At 37.9% G+C, this 16,516-nt stretch overlaps 1 protein-coding gene across 3 annotated transcripts in view; it reads left to right on the forward strand.

Annotated features, from left to right (window-relative positions):
- The window catches only part of STAU2 (staufen double-stranded RNA binding protein 2), a 171,313-nt gene that overhangs the window by 142,326 nt on the left and 12,471 nt on the right, over nt 1–16,516 (forward strand). The window lies entirely within an intron of this gene.

Here is a 16,516-nt window from a genome sequence, read left to right on the forward strand (position 1 = left end):
TGCCTATAAAATAGACAATATCTGACTAAGAAAACTCTGAAAAATTGGTCCCTTTTCAGATATTTTTCACTTTCTGATGTAGGATCCAGAGGATGAGGTCAAAGAAGACTTCACATTATGCATGCTCTGTACAGCGTCTAGTGTGATTTAATCAGCCTCAATACTGCTCTAAATTATAGCAGAACAAACTAGTCTTCTGATTCTTCATTGTATAATCTACTGAACATGGAAGTCTTTTTGGATTCTTTGCTACAGGTTTGTAAATGTTCTGGAACTAAAAAGTAAGCAGATGAAACCCATTTTTTCTTGTACTGACACTTCTTATTTGTAGACTAGTTGTAGAAATAACTCCAGGACATTTAACATCTATTCATATAAAATGTGTTGGCAAAATCTGGCATGAATTGATTCCATTTCATTGTTTCTCTTTTGTTCTTTTTTTTTTTCCCTGTGGGAGTATTTCTATTTTTTTTCAATCATTTTGGAATTTGGAAGTTTATTCATATCTCCCTAAATGTATAATAGTTCAAGGAACACATAATCTCTTTTAGGCAGCAGCTTTTACAGCTTGTGGTGGGTGCCTCTGAATCAGCATCAAATGTTGGCATTTCCACTTCCTCCTTCATCAGAAGTAGTGAAGTTTCATCAGAACTAGTGAGAAAAAATATTTCAAGAGAACATTAAGAAGTGGGCCTCCTTTCCTCAGGGGGAAAAAAAAGAAAACTAGATTTAATATTAAATGAAAGAACACAAAGCCACTTTTCGAAACCATCCTGTGTACTTCCTTCAAACTTAACAGCACCAAGCCTGACAGAGTTCAAGAAGCATTTGGACAACACTCTGGGGCAAATGGTGACTCTTGAGGATGGTCCTGTGCAGGGCCGGGAGTTGGACTCGACGATCCTTGTGGTTCCCTTCCAACTCAGCATATTCTGTGATTCAGTGAATTAGAAATTTTTCTTAGAGAATGGACACTGTTGATAAATAATAATGAGAATTGAATATGACTTGTAAATCAGAGCTCTTTTCCCTGAATATTTTTAGTGTGATTTGATGTTTCCTTCATGTGTGGAAACCTTGAATTTAGGATATCCTGTTTCTGGCAGGTCTAGAAAAGAGCAAAATTCTCAATAAAATAATTATCAATCTGCACTGTCAAATTAATAAGATGCCCTACTACCTACTTCCTCCAACTTTTGGATCCATTTGATATGACTGGCAAAAGTATTTGAGCTCACTATTTAGAAAATCACTTTTGAATTTTTGAGCTCCTGAGACTGGTACACACTCTCAGCTTCATACAGGAACAAGAAGCAGGTGCCCAGCAGCCTTCCTTCCTGCCTTCTTGCCACTCAGATATAATCCATGCAGATGGACCAGGGGAGTCATTGCAGCGAGGCCCCTGGAGCAGGCAGGTACCTGCTTCTGTGGGATTCATCATGTGCTCCCCAGGAACTGCTCCAGTGCAGACCCTGGGGATAGTCATCAAAGTGAGTGAAATATCCTGGATCTGGCCCTGTAGAGGGCTGAAAGTCAGTGGACTGTGATTGTTCTCCTGCCTGGTGTTCACATCTCAGAGAATTGCAGTGTATCCAAACCTTCTTCCTCCAAACTTCAAATCCTGCTGTTCAACAATCTGAACTCTGCAAGACAAAAAAGGAAACATCAGGCGATGGAATGTTAGAAGATTTCTGCTTGTAATGGGATCCCAATATCACTGAAATTCATGGATTACCTGATACTTTTTTCTTCTTAAACTGGATATTCATAAGATAGAAAATCCACAGTGTGTCAGCTTTCAGGAGCTTAGTGGGAAGAGCCTGTTATACTCTAGGTAGGTATAACCCTCATCTCTCTTGCCAGCCACCCTGGTTGGAATAACAGCCTGAGAACAGGCCATTTCATATAAAATAATAATTGTAAGGGTTTCATGGCTTTGCTTTTCCCAGATTATGAGCCCAGACACAAAAGTCTGAGCAAAGCAATGGAGCCTTTAGAAAACCTTTCCAAAGGAAGGGCTGGATGTCTAAGCTGTTTTCCAATCTCAGAGAAAGATTTTTCTGAGATCATATATCAACAAATAAACTTTTAGCTAAGCTATGGGAACAAAACCAAGTTGTTTTGGCCAGTAATAACATCACAGTTGAGTGAGGATGATGCGGAAACCTGAATTTTCAGAACTTGATTTTGTCTTTCATTTCCAATACTTTATTTGAAATTAACAGATGGCATTCTATTTCATTTTTACCTTAAGTTTATTTCACAATTAAATTTTTCATCAAAGGCACATCATTTTTCAATGTTGAAATCAATATTCTCTGATAACTTAATTCCATTTCTGGATACAACAGACCTAGATTCCTTTCTACACTAAATGGAAACAGAGTGCAAGCTATTTAATATCCTGTCACTGAGACAGTGCAGGCTGCTACTATACAGTGCATAGTATATAAGTACATGAGTTTTGAAAATTAAAATGAGCTGGCAAGCTAATAAAAGAGTAAGATATAAGTATAGTATTTGCTTTTATTTCTATGTGAGACCACTCTAAAGAATTTCAGCAATTTGAATGTTTTGAACAATCTCTTTTGGGGTAAACTGTGCAACCAACTCTTATTAACATTAATACTTTGAAATAATTGATTTTCAAATACTGAAGCAGGCAGAGCATGAAGTTTAAGACTGCAAGACAATAAAGACAAATCAGTTTGTGTAAAATCTATTTTAAAAAAAGTAGTAGAAGTTCAGTGAAGAACAACTTGCTTTAAAAAACCCTTGTCTCATGTGAAGAGTCCTATCAGTTATTATACAGATAGCTTTTATTTTCATGAAAGAAACACTGTATTGTTTAAATGAGGTGGGCATTTATAACTTTGTTAGTTATAACAATCTGCAGTCTCAGGCTGTTGAATTCAGGATATAAAGCTGTTTACAACTTTAGCCAAATAAAGTAAAAACCCACTTGAGCTGGAGCAGAGCTGTTAGCAACTTGACTTCTTGCTTTCAGAATCTGAATTCCATATCTGGTATCACTCTGTTGTTGTCCACTAGTATACTGTATCTAGATGGAGTTAATTTTCTTTGTAGCATCCTGTATGATGCTACAGTTAGGATTTATGACAAAACCACTGTTGGTAACACACCACTGTTTCAGCTGCTGCTGAACAGTGCTTGCCTAGAGTCAAGGCCTTTTCTGTTTCTCACTCTGCCCCAGTGCAAGCAGTCTGGGTAAGAGTTCAGGAGGGAACACAGCTGGGACAGCTGACCCCAGCTGGCCAAGGAGGTATTCCATGCTGTATAACATTATGTTCAGCAATAAAGCAGGGGAATAATCTTTCGTAGGTATCCATCACTTGGAGAGTGGCTGAGCATCAGTCTGCTGGTGGGAGGTGGTAATGATTGCCTTTGCATCACCTGGTTCTATCTCCCTTTTCTTAACTTATTAAACTCTTTATCAATCCATGAGTTTTTCTCACTTTCACTGTTTCAGTTCTCTCCCCCATCCCACTGTGGGGGAGGGAGCGAGAAGCTGGGTGAGTCTTAGATGCCAGCCAGAGTCAATGCACCACAATTAGGAAAGATCTCTTTGGAAACTTTCAAATATTTCAGTTCAGCAGAATATGGTATTCTGCATTAACAAGGTGTATAGTAGTGAAAGCTCCCAGCTTGCAGTTTTGATAGCTTACATTGATGGCAATCTTCAACCTTATTCTTACATTATGACAAAAGTGTGAGCTACATATCCCTTATTTTTTTCTTTTTTCCTTTTTCTGACTCTGTTGAGAATGGCAGACTAATATACACATTTCAAGACTTTGATCCCATATGTAGTCCTTAAGCCTGATCTGCCAAGGAAGTGTGAGAAGGCCGTGGATTTTGAGCATTCTGCGTACTAGAGTCAAAAAGGAGGGTCCATGTACATAATCTGCACAGAAATCAGATAGCTTGGCCTGCAATGTTTTCTTGACAAATATAAATATCTCCAATCCTATCATTAGTTTACACAAAAACTGGAGACTAGGGCAGAAAATGTGATCTGGAATTTTAATTTATTATATATACAGCATATCCTGAGTTATCTTGACGAATGTCTTCTACTGCACAGTAGAATGTATTGCTCTTTCTCTACACGTGCAGAAATAAGCCACTTCAAAATTCAGTTTTAATTTTCAGTCTTAGGTTACATGCAGTGTGTTCATCAGTGGTCTGGAAGTAAGTAAGCATAAAATCATATCTTGGTAATGTTTGCTGATAGCACAAAGACCAGCAGAATGTTAAATGGCGGTAAGTTGTTGAATACAATGTGGTAAGCCTTGCTGATTCAACAAAGTCCATCCTGACTCAGCTAACTGCACAATTAATCATCAAGGAACAAGGGATCAAAGCCATACTGACAGAATGGAGAATTTTAGCCTGTAAGTAACTGATCAAGGCGGGCAATTGAATAACAAGTCCCATAACAGTACTTAAACATGGATGTCACTAATAATTATGAAATACAAGGTTTATCCTTGTATATGGCTGATGTTTGAAGAATTCATCTAGTTCTGATGTCAGCATTTTTAAAGGGATATGGAAACACTGAGGTAAGTTCAAAAAACGGCCACAAAAAAGTGGCTGAAGGAAGTGGAGAAAATGCCTTCTGGTGAGAGACTTGGAAGCTCTTTTGCTGTGCTGTCTAAAGGAAAAAACTGGGAACTGACTTGATTCTTTAAGAAAAAATGCTTACAAAGAAAAAAAATTGTTCCTCAGGGACTCTTTAATCTAGCTGAGAAGGACATAACAAGAACCACTAGCAAACATCTGAAGGTACGCAAATTCAGATGACAAAGAATGAGTTCTGAACGGAGAAGTACTTACCCATGAAAGAAGCTTCTAAATGTCTCTAACATTCTGTGGAGCAGAATGGGATTTCTCTGGTCAAAACACAAGGACAGCAGTATCATAGGAGAACAGACTAGACCAACTCAAATTCCCTTCTAGCTTTGTGAATTGATGAATCTATGTGGTTTATAACTACCAAACAGAAATCTCACAAACCTGTCGCTTACATCACTGGTCCAAGTAGCGCAGGCCAGGAAAATCAATGCACATTATCAGAGGAGAGCATGGAGCTAAATTGAAGGAAGCATACTGGTGTTTTGCTGCCAACTTGCTTTCATAATGAGGTCTCAGGTGAAATCTGAGGAATTAATTCAACTACCTAAGAGTGCTTCTTTTTGAAATTGATTATTCCATCAGGTGTCTTTTTCACTTCTCGTTGGGATTTCAAGTAGTGAATTCACTGTGCTTACATGGTATTTTAGGCTGTCTCTTAATACCCTGCAGAAGCAGTTTCTAGCTATGATGAATTAGTCAGAACAGGAGAGGAAGCCTGGCATCCGGGCTCTGCTTAATACAAGCACAACTCAGAACTGCAATTTTGCAAATGGTTTAAATCAACACACCTAGGCTCATTATTTTACTTGTTTGCTGTTGTTTTCTGAGGGGAGGGCAGGAAAGGTTGCTTTTGAAATTCTTATATGCAACTTAGGCCCTATTCTTACTTCTCTTATTCAGTGCTGAACCCACAATTCTTGTGGGATTGAAGAACAGATTTCCAAGAACAAAATGCTGTCATTCACTCTGGAGCTCTTTATGAATCTAACAATTTACTTTTACAATGCTACTGCTTTTTCTGCATTGGGTAGTTTTTCCTTTTTTTCCAGTAAAAAAAAAAAAAAGATTAATACTTTCCTGTGGATACTGTGTCTTACCACAGCATATGTTTTCTTCCACAATATTTTGTGTTTGTAGAGTGAGCCTGTTTTTTCCCATGTTTTATGACTGTATGAAAGCTTGAAAACTACAGAGAAAAAGTTAAAGAAAAGTTCTCAAAAACATTTGATGACTTAACTTGGGCTCTAAGGCTGTGGGTTCAAAGCTCATCTTGGATCGTGAACGGGCAGACAATTAACACTCAGTTTAAATATTCCCTGTTGGATACATCATTCAAATGAAAACAGAGACATGGTCTGGTGTTTTATCTGATGGAGGAATTGTCTCTCTCTAAAGGTCTGCTTGTTCTCTACACAGAGATATATTATTTTCTACTGCAAACTTACAGATGTGGATTTAGGGTAGGGAGTTTCCTTGCGTTGTAGGGGAATTTATTCTCGAGCCACAGAGTAGTATAGCCTATAGTGAAGCCTGCCCCAGTGCAGGCCTTTTTTTTCTTCCCCACTTAATAATCAGAACCCATTAGCAAGTCTTAGCATATAGAGATCAATCTTGCTCAAGTTTTTATTGTCTAGTTCTGTTAGTGCAAAATAGGATTCTGCAGTGTACAGAGCATCCCCTCTCTCGTCTGGCTTGACATTTCCCCACTCCATCCACTCCAAGTTCTGTTTTTTTGTTTCATATACACTAAAGAACCCACAAGCTGATTTTGAGACATCTTAGGCCACTCTGCAGAAAAAAGCAGAAATTTTCACCATGTGCACAGGTAATATCACTCCATATTTTGTAACTTCTATGATCTATAACTCCTATGCTGGAGTTACAATACTCAAAGTTTCCTCTTAAACTAAACAGTCTCTAAAGCATCTTGTATACCTTTCAGACACCTACAGTGGTTCCAGGTTGGGCTAATTTTAGGAGTTTTTCTATATAGAGAGAAGCATTTCCAGAGGTTGATTCCTCCCACCTATTCTTTTAGGATAGGATAAATCATACTCTGGAGATACCTGTCTCCCTCTGCACGGACAATGAAATTTGACTATGTGCTTGGCAAATTCAGGGTTAAGTGAGAAGGATCCATTCATTAATTACTAGCCTGCCATTTCTTCTCCAACCAACAATTTATTGGGGTTTTTATTAAAAGAAAAGATAGTACTGTTTATGAAAAAATTAGGTTTACAAAAAGGGTTAGTTCCAGGTTTTACAAAAGCATCACCAGTAGTGATGCACTCTGGCATTTGCAGACAATTTGCAAAAAATGTATATAGGAGAAAACACCTCTGCAGATCAGATACATCTAAGTAAGTGGTACATGGTATTAGGATCTTTCAGGATCAGTTTGGGGAATGGAGTTCTTCTTTTGAGCAGTCCAGTTCCTCATAGTTATTCCTCTCCAAAGAAAGTCAGAGTTTTGTTAGCTGGGGCACAGAAATCTAGCCATATTTAGCTCTGAGGGATTATGTATTTCACTGGTAAAGGAGGTAGTTATGAGGATGGCCTTGAACTAAAGGAAAAAATATTTCAAAGTGGAGGGACAATTTAAATTCTTTAACCTCTGCTTGTATTAGCTACTTCTTGGCTTTTAGTGCATGAAAGCTTCTTGGCATGTGCCCTGTCTGGGGTCGAGTAGGACGTGGGAGAGATTGTGCTTGGATGTCTGGAGTACTACCACTTGGGGGGGAAAATGTGTAGCATTCCAACAGATATAATTAATGACAAGTGTTGTTGTCTTTCTCCTGTGCCATCCACCCAATGGCTGCCTGGTGCTGACCCCTTGCTGTTCCACTGACCTCTCCAAAGTTTATTTTAAAAAGGCATCCTTGCTTTCCCAAACTTTTCAGCTAGGCTTCCCTTGGGCTTCTTGTTCAGTGTAAGCCCAAGACTATGCCTGTGTCCACTGCTCAGGGATCAGACACAAGTGTTTCCATTAGAGGGATGATTAATGGAAACTTCCTTGGGAATGGGAAAGGGAGAAGTGGGTAATACAAGTCAAGAAATGTGTTAAAGCTGAACAAAGGAACTTTGTTTCTTTGTTTAAAAAGTTACTTTTTTTTCAAGTGTGCTGAAAATTTCCCGTACTTGTTTGGGTGCTGCCCACATCAATAAAATGCTGCAGTTATTTCCACAGTGGTGGGCTTGAGAGAAGTTTATGCTTTCAACCCACTTTGTAGTGAGTGACCACATCAAATAATTCCACCAGCTGAATTGGCTTCTGTGTTGGCAGATTTAGTAGATATGGGGTTTATTGCTGTGTAGTGCAGGTGCATGAAATTTTCTACATCTGAATGCAAATTAATAAAACAATGTACAGGACTGAAGAGTATACAGGAATCCAAGCTGACTATTATGAGAGCACAGCTGTCAAGTTACTCCTGCCTGGTAGCATTCTCCAAACAGAAAACTGCATGACTAAGTCCTTCATTTGCATGATGAGGATCACAGATCAGTTTCTGTCTGATCTCAAGCCTCACCTCACCCTCTGCTTACCCTTTTCCAGTTACGGGATGTTAGAGGTAAAAACCTGTTTCTTCCATTCCCCTTGGACACCATGCTTAGTTCTTTGGATGCCCAGAGATAAGATTCACCCTGTCAGCCAAAGCAACCTGCAGACTGAAACAGAGTAGCAGTAAAACGGGTGTGATGACTCCTTTTTCACTGCTGAGGGGAATTGGTTAAAAACGTGAATTAGGTACAGAGACACTAATAATTTTAGGAGACTGGGAGCTGTGTGCTGGTGCTTCCCAAGGAAAGCAGAGGGCTGGAGTTTCTATTAGTACCAGCTAGGACCTTCCACAGTGTTTTACAAGGAAGGAACTTCACTGTTTTCCAGGAGAAATCAGAACTTTTGTTGCCTGCTCTTTTTAGTCTAACAGTGTATTAAGAGCTTTAAAAGGACCACAATAGAAAATATTACCTTCCCACAAGCCAAACAATGTGAGCAGCAACTCTGCCTGCCAAACATTACTGTTCATCAGAAACAAAAAGCTCTGACTACTTGGTAAGTTGTTATTTGGCATATCCATGTCATATTCTCTATGGAGTCAGTTTTTCAAGGCTAGATCTTGATCCTGTTGCCAAATCAGAAAAACTGAGCATTTGGACTGTAGTGTAATGGGGAGACTGAGGCATGTTTTCCCCTCAGCAAACCAGGTTGAAACTCCTTTGTCATTGGTACAGAAGCAAATAAATTCATTCCATGTTTACCCCATCAGGCATGATGTGCTTGTGAAAGGCTGGTCCTGGCTGGGACATCCATGTGCTTGTGCAAAGGGAAGGCCTGCCCCTCCCCTGCATAGCAAAGGCATTCTGCTTTTGTGACATCTGGGCCACTGCAGCTGTTAAAAGGAGTGGTTTGCTCTTTTTAGAAATTATTAGCAAAGTAAGCATGTTGTTTATTAAAATATGCAGTGTATGTTGTGAACTTGTAACTGTGATACAGAGAATATCAGCAAATGATTCTGAAATTTATTGAAGACTGCTTCCTGCCCCAGCTCCAGTGGAGGGAGGGAGTTACGCTTTGACTGAACATGGAACTTTAAAAAATACATTTTTCCTCTTGTATTTTGCCTTTAGAATTCAAAATAATTTATATTCAATTATAAACATTTTATGTTAAAATTGCATATGAAAAATCATATAAAAATATTAGGGGAAATTATTTGACTTTAGCTCTTCATATATGGCAAACTTCAATTAAAACATTACAGTAGTTAAAACATGGGAGATGTAGTGATCATGAAAAACAGATAGAATCTTTTTTTCTTATGTTTCCTGAAAAACACTGTTCACGTACAAGTGCGTTGTTAACGTGCAGCTGCTGTTAATACTGACACCAGTAGCACAGCTTTTAGTCAGGCATGATATTGTAAATAAGACCTAAAAAAGATCAAATATTAGCAATATAGCAATATAAGAAGCATTTATGACTATATGAAAGAACAAACTTTATGTAAATCCTGCAGAAGATACTTTCTTTCAAGGGTTGGACTTGATGATCTCGGAGGTCTTTTCCAACCTGGTTGATTCTATGATTCTATCCTTCTTAAGAATTACAATTTATTCATTTTAGTAAAAAATATTTTTGCCATCTTCTTAAAGAAGTGTTCTTTTCATAATTTGTTAAGTATAATAATTATTAGATTTTTTTCTCCAAGATTTTTGAGTTTTTGTCAGCTACCATTCTTCATTTCTTCTATTTATATAGAGATATTTTTTTTTTACTGCATTTGAATGATTGATATTAATTCTCTGTATTTCTAATTGTTGCACCCTTACTGGAGAAGACTAACAAGCTTTGTCAGTTCATTACTGCTTCTTTTGTTTTCTTTTTTATGATTAATACCCATTGTTGATACCAAGTTACAGTTCAGTCAATTGTGGCTTAAAAACAAGAATGAAATTAATGTTAGGGAAATATAAATTAACCAATTTGCAGGCTGATTTTAATGATGTGAGTTTCTATCATAAATGTCTTCGAATGATCAAATTCCTCTATGGCATATCTAGAAAGAAAGGTATGTCACAGCATTTGCAAAGGGGAACATATCATTAACTTGTATCGTATCATTAACTCCTTATTTCAGTAAAACATCTTTTCAGTCTTATGTGATCTTAAATTGAGTAGAAACAGGGCAAAAATGGATAGGTCATAGACCCCACCTTCAGGGCAACTGGGTAAGTCTACTGCTTTAGCATCCTTAATATTGTGTGTCTTGAATCTTGTGAAGCCTCACTTAAGAGGTGCACAGAGGTTTACACTGTTGAGGCAATATCTATAGATGGAGAGCTGGGCAGACTTTTTCACATCTCTTCTAGGCAGGCACATATTTTTTAATATCTAGAACAGTTTGCTTCCAATTGACAGGCAAGGAGTAAAGTTACAGTTCTGAGGTAGAAATACAGTCTACAGAAACACTGCATTTTCCTGGTAGAACTGAAAGGATTTCAGCATCTGATCTCTTTTTGTGAGTAGTCCATAGCAAAAAAAGATATGCTGTTTTGCATATGTTTCTAAAAATAAGGGTGAATATTTCCACATAATAAATAATGAGCACAAAATGGATTTCCTAGAGGAGCAGTAGGCATTGAAGTGCATTAAGAAGTCTTTTCTTTTTTGGTTGGTCCCAGGCTCATTTTTATTTAGCTGACTGTGTTTTGCAGTCTAGTAAAGACAAACGAGAGTGTGTCTCTTGAATCCTAAAAGTAGGTATTAAGTTGTCTTCTTTCTCTGAGTTTTAAAAAAGTTTTCCTCATTTACAGGGAAAATGGTTAGATAAGCATGAAAGTATTTCTTACTGGTGGCTCTTCCAGGGACTTGCTTTATTTTTTGTTAGACCCATTGTAGTACTATCCCTTGCAGACTGACATTGGTTTACATCACAGTTTGGATGATCTTCTCCAGTTGTATAATCACAGACCAGCATGGGGAGTCTGTGGGTGGTTTTAAGAGATTTTCTAGATTTCTTTGTTTCAGGAGTTTGGTGTCCAAACATTATATGATTTGTTTATACTGATTTCATTGTGAAGGAAAGAATAAGTCTGATCTCCTCTTCTCTTTACTGTAACTTGATAGCATAGCAGTTATCTCAAGCATGGTTTCAGTTAGGTCTTATTCATCCTTGAAGAATATTACTGTGTAATATGCATAACGTTATGAATGTTTTTTCTCTGTTTCTGGTAGCAGCCTTAAAAAACTAGTGTTTTCATGCTTTGATTGTATTGTTTATGTGACAGCTAAAATTATTAAATTCTTAGAGCTGAGCCTGGCCATAATGTTTTAGTCTCTTCTGTCATTTAAGTTACATTAGTATTTCTGCTTTTATTCTGAGTGTGTTGACTTTAACTAACTTAATTTTACTCTATCATGGTGCAGTAAAATTGTATGTAGCCTGATCCTTGGCACCTTCTCAAAGGGTTTGCATACATGAGTGGTCTTATAGGAATCATTTGCATAAAGAGAGGTTGAATAGTGAAGGACTTTTATTATTTATCTTAATAAAATCTTTTATTAAGAAATAGCTGTATATTAATTAACATGCCTCATACAGAACAATATTAAATGAAACAGCATCCTGAAGGCTTTTCTTCTTGGCTGTGGTTGGAGTAGTTGCTAGTGGTTTCCATGCTTTTCACAGTAACATAGACTTACTCAGGAAATGTGAACTCAGACTCTGCTCCTTCCACAGCCTTAAGGTATTCAGAATTACATGTCACAGGAGACTGTCTAAATGCAGATCACCAGAGCCACCACATAACAAAAATTTTAAATACTCAGGATTGCTCAGAGAAAGAATGAGAAGGAACGTTATTGCATACTACAGGTAAAGAAGCCACTGAAAATCAGAAGTACTGGATTGTAGTTCCTGATTTTGTCGCTTCTGAACTTAATGTTAAGGTATCAATTAGGTGAAGAACAGAAATTATCTAGGGAGCATGGGGTGATCCTCAGAACAGCCCAGTAACTACTGTGATCATTATCCCATGGAGTCGGGCTCCTTCTTCTTTTTGACCCATATTTGTTGACTTATTTTTTCTGCAACAGCTGAATCTTCCCTATCTGTAAAGTTAGAGGTTAGATCATCACCTATGAGGTAGGATGTGTAGTTTGTTGACCTAAAGCTAAGAAACATGAACTCTGTATCTCTTACACCCTGGACAAGAGTGCTCACATCTGTGCTATTGACAAAAAGGGGAGTCTCACCTCCATGCACTTCTCCAGTGGTCACCTTCTCAGTGAAAACAGTGAGCTCTACTCAGACCTGTCAGAGAGCTGGAAGAGCCAGCTGTCTTGAGAAGAGGATTGTGTATTTGTAGACACTAGCTGACCAAGCTTCAAGGTCTCTGCCTGGCTTTGCAGCTGAACTCCAGAGACAACCAGGAGTTCACCTCTAAGTTTGGAGTACCTCACAGCCTGCAGGTAGCTCCATACTCAACATGTAGGTTTCTCAGCTCATTCTTCAGAGAAACCTGTCTCTGCTCTTAATGCTGAGTAAAGAAACTGAGTACTTAACTTTAGACCTTTGATTTTATTCCAAGGATGTGCTATTTAAAACTTTGCTCTTACAGCGCCTAATTTGTAAGCACCTGAATTTTTTTTAGAATCTAATCCTGACAGGTTATTTTGTAACTAGCAAGATTTTGAGTAAGCTTTTTTTGACAGCTGTGGTTAATGAATTTTAATAATAGATGCTAGGATGAAATGATAAAATAGCCGTTAGCAGATCTTCCAGACTAAAAGTCAGCTGTTCAGTAAAGTTTTTTGAGATATATCTGTATTTTTGACTGTAACTGTAAATGGAGTAAAAGCAGGTCCATAGTTGCAGAGCTCAGTTAATCAGAGTTAAGAAGTGTCTAATCTTCATTGCTGAGCTGCCAGTTGGAGAGGTTCCTGAATTCAAGAAGTTAAAGTTCTTGAGGAAATCTGGTTCCTGCTTGTCTGTCTTGAAGCACTTTTGAGCTACGTAGTACCCAACATATACCATTCTTACCAGAGAAGCACACAGGACAGCAATTGTGGAGATGACTGAAAGTGCCTGATCCATCCCATCCCACATCGTTAGTACTCTTTTTATTTTCCTGCCTGTGCCACAGTAGCAGACAGAAGTAAATAGTAGCAGAGCAAATCCAGATGCACACAACCAGTTCCTACTTGTATCACCATACAAACAGCAGCAGAAGCTGAATCTTAAGGTAAATTTGGCCTTTCCATTAAAAAGGGGATGTACAAGCAATAGAAAATACAAAATAATCCAACAAAAAGTACATGTACCACTTCACAAAATGCACAGGAAGGTAGCTGCTTTTAAATGATTTTTTGTGAAGACTAATCCTTCACCTCAAGACACATTTGCTAAAGAAATGGTTGAATTTGTGTGTAAAATAGCAGCACTGAACTAGGCAGGGGAAAAATATGTATTATGAGACTTTTCTGCAATGCTGTAATTTAACTTGATCACTGGAGTGATGAGCCACTGAAGGCAGGTTATTTTATTTCACCTTAAGAAAATACCCAAATACCCTCACAAGATTTTGAGGTAAAAGGAGAAGCAGTGAAGTCATGTTATTGCTCCCGTATTGCAAAAAGGCAGGTTAAAATATTCTACTTTGAAAAAAGAATATTAAAAATATGAATATAAGCTTGAAAAGGCATAGGAGGGACAGAAACAGTATTTGTTTTGTTGCTAGAAAACCAAAGTGTTTCCTTTCCTGCTTGCTGTACAATAAAGACAAACTTTGGGGCACTTGAAAAGTATTCTCATACTTGGGATAGAAAGCTGAGTCAAAGCATAAGGCTCAACCTCTTGTTTTCTGTACTAAGAAGCTAGACAATGTATAGCTTTCATTTTGTCCACCAAATTCAGCAGCGTCTTCCACGTTTTTCAGATTGTGCCAGAATTCTGAGGTCCAAATGGTAGGTTGGAATTTATGCATCTATTCTAAAATTTTAAAACTCTGTAGAAGTCCTCTTCTTAAAAAGTAACCTTTTCATTTGCCGCCTTCTGTGAGAACATATGTGGTGCTTTCCATACACTAACTCTCCCCAAATAGTGGTTTTATTTTGGAGTTCACCTCTAATGCCAGGCTCTGAGAGGGGACTGCCAGGGACTGTTGGATGCTACAGGCTAGTAAGGAATGTATAGGAGCTTAACAGCAGGAGCAACAGACCTAGGTTAAAAATTCAGTACCTTTTATTTCATCTCCCAACTAAAATCCTAGATACAGTTTATTGGCTTTAAACTTTTCTCCTTTAGTAGAAAAATCTAAGCTTAGTGTTTCTTCCTAATCACATCCACTTAAAATGGGACAAATATGGCTCTATAAAATAAGCTAACACAGAAGTATTCTTTGTTTAAAAGACTTGGAAATTGCTTGACGGTTAACTATTAAATGGTATCTAAAATACCTGGAATTTTCCCTGAAGAAGGTCATGCCTCTACTGAAAATGCCAAAATCAAATTTAAACCACAAGCGATGGAAATGTAGTGCTGGATGATCTCAAAATCACGAGCTAAGTGTATGTCTGAAAAATACTGAGCTTAAGTGTTTTTTCAAGGTGATACAGCAACTTAATGGCAGGATCACTTTCTTTTGACTGAAACAGATTTTTTATCCCACAAATACATCAAGAGTACAAGTATTTTCATTCACTTTGAAAAAAACTAGAGACCTATTGAATTTTCTTCATGGAGAAGAATCAAGAAGTATATGACTGTGCCACACCAAGTACAGTGGTTATGTATTGCACTTGTCTGTGATATTTTGACTGGAGAGTCTATCCTGGATCTAAAAAATCTTTTCTCAAAAGTCATACATTCTCATGAAAAGTTTTTTCTTGATTTAGTGTTTTTCTGATGAAGGATTTTGACCAGCTCTTCTCTGGACTCCTAGTTGAGTGTCTTATCCAGCTGGTCATGCGTGTCCCCCAGAAAATTTGTATGAGTCCGTTTTTTAAGCAGTAGGAAGGTCTGCAGCACCTTTGTAATACTGATGTACTTTTCTTCTCAAATTTGGGGTACTGACATAAAAAGTCTGGAATGAAGGATATGGTGTTGTGCATACCCAAGTGAAGGCAGGGAGCCAACAAATGCTGTTGTAATTACAAGTGAACATTCTTGTATCATAAAACTGCAAAGAAAAAGCCATAAATCAGAGCTGGCCTGGTGGTCCCTGGCAGCAAAGTGCAAAAGATTTGAGCTCATTCCCTGAGCTAGCCAAGAGTGGGATCCTTATGGCAGCAGCAGCTCATTCCAAGGGAAGGGCATTCCTAGTGTCTCCTGAGTGATGGTCATGAAGCAGTGATTTTGGTGGGAGTCAGATCCAGCCTTCAACCCTGCAGGAGTGATAGTCTGAAAAGTGCTGGCCATTGTGGAAAATAAAGCAAGTTGTGAAACAGAGGAATTTTGTCTTCAAGAGCTTTTGTGTGTGTATTTAGGAGCCTGCTGCTTTCAGTGTTAAATCTGCACTATTGTCCAGATCCCACATTGGATCACTTCTTGTTGTACTTGAGTACATAAGATTATCCTTCAGTTTAGGTGTTTAGTTTCATGTTTCCATACACTCACTCATGACACCAACTGTGCTAAAACTTCTCTATGGGCATTAGAAAAATGCAGTTAAATTAAATAATACTATCCAAAATGTCTCTAATGAAGTCCCTGTCACTAATGAACATGGACCCAAACTTAATCTTCAGTTACAAATGAGGTTTTCTTCTATCCTGGAACATATTTCCTTTTTTGTTTCTGTTGCTTCACAAGGATGTAACTTTTTAAAAATCGTTGATCTGTCTGGGTAATTTTCTAATATCAAAAATAAGTAAGTAAGTAGCAGGAAGGTAGGAAAATATTAAAGTTGTTAGCATTGGGCAGTTTTCTAGAGACTTTCTTTAATGCGAACTCTGTGTGTGTGTGTATTTCCTGTCCCTCTGAAAGATGTGGCTTTATCTGAGCCCACATTTAATTTGGGATTGGTGAAATAAGATAATGCACTGCTGTTAAAATTAAAAAATTAAATAAAAAAGCCCTGAGGGTTTACAAGTGATTACAGCAAAACAAACGCCAAATTGACATCTGGACAAACAGCACTTGCCCAGCAGTGGTAGTCAGCTACTAAGAATGCCCAACTTCCCATCAGACTGGTAAGAATTTTGAATTAATAGCACATTTGGGGACTCTTCTGTAATGAAACCACAATTTAATCTGCTGACTTGATTATGGAGGAGGTAAAGGAGAGAGGACAGAAATGCAGTCCGGCTTTGCTGAGTACATTATCTCCCTGTTGATAGCAGAACAAGAGTAAG

This window comes from Pseudopipra pipra, chromosome 1 (genome assembly GCF_036250125.1).
Source record: "Pseudopipra pipra isolate bDixPip1 chromosome 1, bDixPip1.hap1, whole genome shotgun sequence".
Lineage (NCBI taxonomy): Eukaryota > Metazoa > Chordata > Aves > Passeriformes > Pipridae > Pseudopipra > Pseudopipra pipra.